Source organism: Agelaius phoeniceus, chromosome 5 (assembly GCF_051311805.1).
Source record: "Agelaius phoeniceus isolate bAgePho1 chromosome 5, bAgePho1.hap1, whole genome shotgun sequence".
NCBI lineage: Eukaryota > Metazoa > Chordata > Aves > Passeriformes > Icteridae > Agelaius > Agelaius phoeniceus.
In genome coordinates, this window is record NC_135269.1 from 25,328,964 (window position 1) to 25,336,651 (window position 7,688).

The 7,688-nt window shown below is 47.9% G+C and overlaps 1 protein-coding gene across 1 annotated transcript in view; it reads right to left on the reverse strand.

Annotated features, from left to right (window-relative positions):
• TCF20 (transcription factor 20) overlaps positions 1-7,096 on the reverse strand; it is a 131,007-nt gene extending 123,911 nt beyond the window's left edge. The window contains exon 1 of the mRNA XM_077178638.1: positions 6,811-7,096. The gene's annotated coding sequence lies outside the window, so the exon portion shown is untranslated. The remainder of the gene's footprint in view (positions 1-6,810) is intronic.
• Between the last annotated feature and the right edge of the window lie 592 nt (positions 7,097-7,688).

Below are 7,688 nucleotides of genomic sequence, written 5' to 3' on the forward strand. Positions count from 1 at the left end.
AAGACACTTTGTACTCACCATATCCAGTGGCATCATTATTTAATATCAATGCACTGATTCTTTCCTTTATTCACTCCATCCTTGGAACACAAAACCACTGTAACAGCCACCCAGTGTATAATCTTACCATTCAACACAACACAACCCTACAATAACCTTTCTTTTGCCATGTCTTTGGCTACCAATGAGAAGAATTTAGGTTTAAATGCTTCAAAAACCCAACCCAACTACAGTACAGCATGAAACAAATCTCTAACTCTCAAAGCTGGAGTGAATTCTCTCATCCCTGCCTATGACTCTCCTTATTTGAAAATAGCTGCACAAACATTTCTAATTTGTGCACCACACCAATTGCAGCCTGCCCCTCCTGCCAAGTACAGCTGCTGGGTCAGTCCACACATGCACAGGCTCACTGCATCCTGCTGCCTCTGGCACACTGCTCTTTATGACATCATCTCCACCTTCATGTTGTAGAAAATTCACCAGGCAGGCACTGTTTCTGCTCCTCTAGCCACAGGGCAATTGCTGTAGGCCAGCAGATGCCTCCATCTCATCTCCAAATCCACACTCCAACCTGCACTGTGCTCCTGCTAAGCAGATGCTTGGGCACGTGTCTCGTTGGACACACGTCCTCCTCGCAGCCAGCACGGGCTAATGCAGCTACACCAAAACTTCTCTGGCACAGCTAAGGCACAAACACCACCCCTGCCAGTCAGCAGAAGCTAAGTTTGCCTTGGCCATTTTGCATGGAGCCTGAGCTTCATCTCACCCCAGGCTTCATCATATCCCTGAGCAAGACAGCACTATTCTACAACACCACAGCAGTGTCCTGCAAGGGACAATTTCTGCTAGTGTCTGGAAATTAGTTAGGCAGTAGCACCTGGAACAACTGCAAGCCACAGTTCGGAGAAGGAGAGACTTCCTCCTGGTGCCATGGTACCCAGCTGCAGGCCTGGCTCACCATGGCATGCAGAAAATTCTCCAGATGTTTCCTCTCCTTGTCATTTACCCCAGACCACCTTGACCCACCAGCGCCAGGGTCTCGGTCCAAATAGCCACCATCACCAGGTTTGGGGAAGAAGCTCTTTTACAAACTTGGCCTACAGCTGTCCCACCAGGCAGTTTTCCTTTTGCCCTCTCATAAAGAATGATTACAGCTACTATTTTCTGAGCCTGTTAATAATAATACATGAGCCTAATAATAATAATTCTTAGGCTCCCAGCAATGGGGTCTCAGGAACTACAGTATGTCTCCAATTGTAGAGGCAATGAAACTCAACCTTTTCCTTTTTTTTCCCCTTTTGCAAATACTGCTTGGGAATGAAGTCGGCATCTGGAGGCACATGAGCATATCTGAGGGACAGAAGAGGTGCAGGGGGGAAGGGAGGGATCTGAAAATGAAAGCTGAGGGTGAGGCTTCACATTACAACTGAACCAGGCTAATAGGTCACTGCTGCCAAAAAAGGGGGGGGGCCCATTTTCACCTTTCTTTCATTCCTTACCTTTCACTGCTGGCAAAACAAATCTCGCCCCTCCTCAGCGGCAGCTCTGATACGAGCCTGAACCTGGTGAACAGGTTCAGCTCTCTGTCCCAGGAGAAAACAATTCACTTTTTTTTTGTTTTGGGCAAGTCAGCTTTCCAAAAGCTGAACAAGCTGTATCCACAAGGCAAGAAATATGGCCACAGAGCCAGAAGCAACGCATGATCGCCCCTCTTAGGAGGAGCAAGTGGTTAGATTGGGTCAGCCACAGCAAGAAAATCCATCCTAATGCACATGAAACTGCAGTTTCATCCAACAAGTATACTGGTCAGCACAAAACAAGTGGCCTAGCTGAAAAGCCTGCAATAGAGGTGTTTGCTAATACTCTTAAACCGGGTAGTTTTACCTATTTACCTAGTTTTACCTGGTGTCCACACCAGTAGCATTTATGAAGGCAGCCATGCACATGAAAAACAACACTAAAACTGAGCAGACCCAAACTAGACAGAAATACAAGAGGTACTGCAGGATTTCCAATAATAATTTTCCCTGTTTCTAAATTGGACTTTGTTATTATCAAACAAGATGGCTGCCTTCATCACTATGGTAAAGAAATGTCTGTTTTCATTACAAACTTAACAGTTAGTTTCAGGGTGAATTTTTCTTTTCCCATTAGCTTATACATCATCAGATGAACAAAAATTATGCTTTTCCTTTATTAAAAAAAAAACAACCAAGCCCATATTAACTCCACTGTCTTTATTTCTCTCCTCCACCTCTGCTCAATTACTAGAAGCAATTTACAGACAATAAATGTAACTTCACAGCTGCCTGTATGAAGTATTCCCTTCATTTTATAGATGAGGTTACAGGCTATAGAGAAATTAATATCAGCAAGGTCTACTTCAAAGCTGGATAAGCAAGAGGAACAGATGCACTCTTAAAGAATACAGATCATGACTGTACTCTAGTAAAACTAGTAATAAAGGATTAAGAATGTTGTCAGTTGGATATAAATTCTTTGAATGTATCTGCTTAAACACAGTAACAAACAAAAGCTTGCTTTGAGGTTTTGCTTGGGTTTATTCTGTTATTATTAGGAAGAGCATTATGAGATTTCAGATATACTGCTCACAGACCAAACATGCTGGCTTTACCAGTAAACATTGCTTGACTGCTCACCTCAGGACTCAGAGAGGCTCTCTTACCAGCTGGTGCATGGTCACCAGGAATCTGCTGCTAGAAACTCTGGACATCATTTTAATCAATACAGATAAGCAAGCCAGGAGAGAGTCCAGTGTTATCTGACAGCCTCATGGGCTTTGGCAGGGCTAGGAGCAGCAAGAACCAGTGTCTGTTGTTACAGCTGCCAGCCATGACTGTGAAAAAGCACTGGGAGTAGCAACACTAAAGGGGGAAAAAAAAATCCAAAGGTGCAGTTTTGTGCAGGCACGCTTCTGATGATAACTGCTCCTTAAGGCTTCATAAAAATGCACAGCCAACTTGTCTTCTTCCACACATTATCAGAGCTCAGAAACAGCACCTGAGTCTAGTTATACAATTCAGCAGGCACAGCTTCTCCTAGGAAGCAACCACCACTGGCATGCAGGTACTCCAAAGGCTGAGTCATCTCAACAGGCCCTTCAAGCGAAAATAATCCTATTAAGAATTGGTGTGCTGGTACTGAAGGCAAAAAGGAGTGTTAATTTTGGCAGTTAATTACACTGTTTCCACTCCATCCATTTTCTACCAAACCTAACACCTATAGGTTAGTAAATTCAGCATGCTCCTCCATCCATCCCCAAGGTCCTTTCTTGACCCTAATCTCCTCTTTAGCCAGCAACTGCCCATCATTGCCCCTGTTTCCTTATCCCTGACTAACACAAATTAGTATTTGTACAATCACAGAGCTTGAAAACCTAATTTAGGACTTAGGCCTTCATTTCCAGCCTGCATACAAATTCCTTCACCTGAGGACAGGTTACAGCACTCCCCCCTCTCCTAAACTCTCCCAAAGGGGTGGACTGAGAAAGAAACCAGTGGCTTAGGTCAAAAATTTTACTTTTGAGACTGGTAGATCTGTTGTGGAGACTGATCCACTGATATTTTTCTAATATAAGAAACATATAAAATGCCTAGAATTTGATATCTGCTTTTTAATTAAATTGAAATAAGTAAATCACAGCCTGTTGCCATGGAGAATGAACAGACACGGCCTCTTGACTCCAGGGCAGGATCAAGCAGGAGAGGCAGACAAGGCTGTGAAATTAAAAACACCTATTTTAAAGCAAATGGTCTTGATAATTAGCAAAAAATGTGGCATAGGGAAATAATATAACCATATGGCAGGAAGTGGTTTTCAAGGTGAACTACAAAGCTGTTTTAAATAAATGAATAAACTGCTGGAGCTGCTGGGTCACCCACAGAATCATATATGCAGGATTGAACGTGATTTGAAAAATACACTGAAAAATAGCAATTAGCTCTTCTTTCACTTTCCTACCTATAGCCTGCATCTGTTCTTATTTTTAAGGACTTGTTTCAAGCAACTAATGCTTGCACCTATTTGCAGTTACCGGAGAGTCATCAGACATTTTCAAAAGCCTTGCAGTTTACCCTGAAGCTAGAACCAAGTTTATGGGACATAAAACCTTTTATCTATTACTCAGTGTCATCACACAATGCTGGTCAGGTCATCAGACACTAATAATCATTCCTGAATCTGTGCATCCTTGTTATGACTTCCATGACAAAGTGACTTTGGAGGGAATTTGCCCTCCACACACTGAGTGCCCAATCCTGTGCTACACCTCTCAAGAAGCACAGCTCAGAGAGAGTCAGAAAGTAACTCTGGTTTATCAGTGGGAGGCTGACAGCACATCCACGCTTGGCTGGTGGACAAGAGCCTTGCGCGCTCCCTTCCCAGTTTGTCTGGAGCACAGGACATCAAAATATTCCACCCCTTTTAAGATACTTCTGCTCTGCTTAGATCTAAAAGGGCTGCAGCAAGGAAACCCCCTCATCACATTTTTGAGCCCAGCCAGGGCAAATCTGAGCAAGACTGTCTAACAACTTCCAGTAAGCATGTGGCCAAGGAGCATCAAATCCATAACAGCTTAAAATACTTGAAGTAAACTGTACCTGATGACTCAGTTTCAAAAATGTGCTGTACATTCTTTTAAAGGGAAGGGACAGATGAACTAACTTTCACTTCAAACCTCCCATCCATGCTAGAGAAAAAGCCAACCTTTTCTCCTATTCCATGCAGACACAAGTTACCAGCCACAATCATTTGGTCTTCCAGAGCAGTTAATGACCCCCATGAAACAAACTCTCAGGGTCTCAGATCAGACCCTTGTGACACAGCTAGATGGTTACATTGAAAACCAGTCACATTCTCAACCCTCAGCAGCCCAACTTGAGCAGCTATTGAGAAGTTACCTTCTGTTTTCCACTGTGACCAAGAAACACCCACAAAGTGAGGAGAGTTGGGACAGAAATCTTGGGAAAAGAGGGAGTTGTGGAAAAATGCACAATTAAAATTAGTATTCTCTGTTTTCACGGTTTTTCCCAGTTTTGGAACATTTGCTGCTTTAACTAAAGTCACACTGCTTAAGATGTTTGGCTTCCATTAAAAATAAACTCCAGGTCCAAGTCTGCATGAAGATAGGCATAAACTTGCAAATCTGGTTCACCCTGAAGGACACCAATTCCTTAAAAATGCTAGGGTGGGGGCAGCACATGTGGGCTAATTCATAGTTTCTCAACAGTCAAGGCTAACAGCTGTATCTGCCCAACTTCTTTGCTCATGCACCTCATTTCTTACCAAACCCTGCAGCAAGAGGAGCTGTGAAACACCTCAGGACACATCAGCTGCACTGGAAGATGCTACACACCCTTGGCTTCCTCACTGCCCAGCACCTTCCCTGGCATGCCAACAGTTTCCTACTGCTTGAACCACAGTCCTGCAATACCACCCAAATGCAAACAGCTTTGCCAGAAACTATTTCTGCCCCAAACGGCACCTGGCACATAGAGTACAGCAGGTGGCTTGTGTCTCCTCACTTCATAGTTCTACTTACATTTAATGTTGACTTGAAGAGATTTAACACAATTATAAAGGCTGGCCAAGCATCTCCCTTTGAAAGGGAACTGCCTTTTCTTCTCCATTCACACAAGCCAAGATAACCACACAGAGGAAGACTCCTTCCCAGGGACACTCCCAGTTGGACAGAGCCAGGGTTTAGGGGCGCCTCCATTAAAACTCAAGCCAGTGGTCACTTGGCATATGAAGGAAGATGCTAACCATGCCCAGAAGAGATTACTTTCATATCACAGCATACTGGGTCACAAGCCAAAAATATATTTTTTTTAAAACAAACAACAACAACAAAAACCACAACAACAACAACAAAAAAATCCCACTTAACAACAAAACCAGACAAAAAACCCCCACACCATCCCTCACACTGTTCCCTTCAGCAGCATCACACTGAACCACACACACAATAGAGGGGCCAAGAACCCTGCCCAGGCTGTCCACAGCTTCTCATTCCCATCACCCGTGCCACGGTGCCAGCTCCCTGCAAGCCCCTCCTGCACCTCCAGCAAACATCCCCAGGACCGCCTTCAGCCACCCACAAACTCTGCCTGACATCTACGCCCCCGGGACCACTTCAAGCCGGGTAGAAGGCTTCCCAAACAAGCAGAGGCTGCAGCTGCCAGCCTTGCTGGGGTGTTTTTCCCCCGGCGGTGCGGCTGCCCGGGCTCCCAGCGGGAGTTTCCATCCCTGAACCTCGGCGGCTCGAAGAGCATGTGGCACACGTGCGCGCCCGCCGCTGTCAACAACTTGCAGCCGCTGTCCCAGTGGGCAAGTCCCGGGGGCGGGGGGCTGCCTGCCGCCCCAGCAGCGACCTGCCCTGGGAAAGGCCGCTCGTAAGCAGGACAGCGCTTTAACAAAAATAAAGATCACCTTAATATTATCCTTAACAGCCAGAAAGGTCACGACGTGGAGGTCTATAAAGGGGGGAGGGGAGGGAGATGGGTAAGGAGCGGGGAAGGAGGGGGGTGGCAATTCACAAACCCCCACGGTTTTAACTGTTTGACTGCCGTAAAAAATGAAATAACATGAAGTAACCGGAGACTTAGGAGACGGACAGACCCCCACGCGCGAGGACTGCCCGGCTGCCTGAGCCCCTGCCCGCCCTTCACACGAGGGAAGGCGGCGGAGGGACCCGGGGGAGGGAGGGTGTGGAAAGCAAATTACACCCCCAGCAAACGCCGCGCACGCCGGGGTCCCCCACACACACGTCCCCTCACCGCCGCTTACCTGTGCGGGCCGGCGGCCCTCAGGGTCCCATGGCAGCCCCGTCCCGCTCCGCCCCGCCCCGCCCCGTCCCGCGGCGGGCACAGGAGCTGCCGAGCCTTTGTTGCGCGGAGGGGAACGGGAACGGGTCCTGTCAGCTCATGTGACGCGGCGGGCTCGGTCTCCGCTGCCCCTCCTCGCTGCTCTCCCCTGCCCGCCCTCCGCCGGCGCTGAGCGCAGGCCCCGCAGCCGGGAGCGGGTCTCAGGCCCGACGGGCTGCTGGCGGAGCGGCGGGGGAGGAGGAGCCGGCGGCGGGGCGGGCTCGGCGGCGGGGCCGGGTGCGGAGGAGGGCGAGGAGGGCTCTGGCAGCGGAGCGCGGCGCAGCGCTGCCTGCCTGGAGCGGGAAGCGGAGGGGCCGGGCGGGCGCTGCCCTGAGGGCCGTCCTGCCTCCGCGCCAGAGCCCCGCTCCGGGAGGGGTAACAGGGAGCCCCGAGCAGGGGGTTTGTTCCCCTCCTGAGGCTGCTGGCGCTGCGCTTGGGGCCTTGATGCACAGGCCCGGGCCTGCCGCTGCAGTCAGGAAAGTAAATAAAAACGTAATTATGTGCTTTCTAGTTGAGGCTCGCAACAAAAGAGAGGAAAACCCCTCGTGTTCTCGAGAAGAGATCTGAGAAATAGCAGTACTGGATCAGATCAGCATCCTGCCTTTGAGATTGCTGAACAGACAAACCCTAGGAATTGGCTACAAGAAACAGACCACGGCACTGCCCCAGAAGACTATGACCATGACCATGACCCTGTGACCAGGGACTTACCAATAGCTGGGGTCCTCATATTTAACAGCTCTCAAAGGTTTTGGTTTTTGTTTTTTTTTTTTTAAATACATTCAGTATTTTTGGTCTTGA